At 50.4% G+C, this 1812-nt stretch overlaps 1 pseudogene; it reads left to right on the top strand.

Annotated features, from left to right (window-relative positions):
- The first annotated feature begins 399 nt into the window (after nucleotides 1-399).
- LOC147420873 (pathogenesis-related thaumatin-like protein 3.5 pseudogene) lies at nucleotides 400-1385 on the top strand (annotated as a pseudogene).
- Nucleotides 1386-1812: the final 427 nt, after the last annotated feature.

Genomic DNA, 1812 nt, shown 5'->3' with positions numbered 1-1812 from the left:
TCCACTTGGACGCACATGCTATACGTATTTTTGGAAGGTGAATACCCAGGGAGGAGATGAAGAAGGTAAGCATCAAGGGTGATGTCTAGGATAGGAAGGAGACTAAGGGGTTTGGTGGGTGGAGGGGAATGTTATCACTCCTCTTAAACGAGCCAGTATGATAATAGTATAAATATGGTGTGCATCCATTGGTGTGTGCACAATGCCTTGTAGGAAGTGTGGTCCGCATAAGTGGGTGTGTGTCTGTTCTCTATGAGCAAATAAAGACCGATGCTGTTTTCCCACGGACAAAAAGGCTCACACGCCACGTGTAAAAAGCAGGTCATTGGGCTTTTCTTGAAAAGTTCGAATTTAAATGTGTAGAGAGGGAAGAACGTTTCTTGCTTTTGCTACTTGGAGCTTGTAGCGCAGCAGCGAGAAGAGATGCAACGCAACACCATGAAGAAGCTACTGGTGGCGATGGTGCTGGCAGCGATGGTGGGAGCCGCGCAGGCGACAACCTTCACTCTAAGCAATGCATGCCCATACGACGTGTGGCCCGGAGTGCTGGCAGCCGGAGGGCAGCCCATGCTGAGCGGCAGCGCGGCGCCCACCGGATTCCTTCTGACGGCGGGGCAGAAAGTGACGCTCTACGCAGGGGCGGGATGGTCAGGCCGGTTCTGGGGACGGACGGGCTGCAGCTTCGACGGCTCGGGGAAGGGAACCTGCATGACGGGAGACTGTGGCGGGCAGCTGGCCTGCAATGGCGCCGGCGGAAGCCCGCCGGTGACCTTGGCAGAGTTCACATTGGGAACAGCCGGAAAGCCGGACTTCTACGACGTCAGTCTTGTGGACGGCTACAACGTGGGGATGGCGGTGGCTCCGGTGGGCGGCAGCGGCGCCAACTGCAGCGTGGCCGGTTGTACGTCGGACTTGTTGAGGGACGGGGGCTGTCCGTCGCAGCTGCAGGTGACGGCCATGAATCCGTCTGGGGGCCCCAGCTTGCAGGTGGTGGCCTGCCGCTCTGCCTGCGCTGCCTTCGGCTCCCCTCAATTTTGCTGCACGGGCGCCTTCGCCAACCCTCAAGCGTGCGCCCCGTCCACCTATTCTCAGCTCTTCAAGCGCGCCTGCCCCACTGCCTACTCCTACGCCTTCGATGACCTCACCAGCACCTTCACCTGCCTCGCTGCTGCCTCCTACACCATCACCTTCTGCCCTACCTCCTAAATCTATACCAATCGTCCCATTTATAAGGTTAAACCTTAACCTTAACCTCTGCAGTTTTGCAAAACTCCATTAAAATTTCAAAGATCAATAGTGAAGGGTGTATTAAGCGGCCATGGGAAATGAAAGGTCCAAAGATTTAAAAGTAGACTTTTCATTCTCGTGTTTTTAATGTGGTAACTCTTCTTTGCAAAGCATCTCTCTCTCTCTCTCTCTCTCTCTCTCTCTCACACACACACACACACACAAAACACAGAATCTTGTGATGAAACGAGATAGTTTGTTTAGTCTAGAGCAAGATAGGTATACAATATCAACTTCCTTGCTTAATCGATTGTGCATAAATTGAGCATCAATGCTACAAATAGTTATCTTACATAAGTTGTGAATAAATTATGACCACTACTCAGGATTCTGTACTCTTATCTTTCGGTGATTTGTCAATCCTATTTTTGTTTTGCTCCATTACTTTGGTTGAGCTAAACCATACCCTCTTTAGTATGGTAGAGGCAAGTTCAATACGTTATATTACATCAATTCCAATGCATAATTTGTGTATACATACCATCTATTTTACTTGATGGTTCTCTTACTTACAAACTTTATGAG

The sequence above is a fragment of the Adiantum capillus-veneris genome, chromosome 28, assembly GCF_014529385.1.
Source record: "Adiantum capillus-veneris isolate H3 chromosome 28, ASM1452938v2, whole genome shotgun sequence".
Classification (NCBI taxonomy): domain Eukaryota; kingdom Viridiplantae; phylum Streptophyta; class Polypodiopsida; order Polypodiales; family Pteridaceae; genus Adiantum; species Adiantum capillus-veneris.
This window is presented reverse-complemented; position numbering and strand designations above follow the sequence as displayed.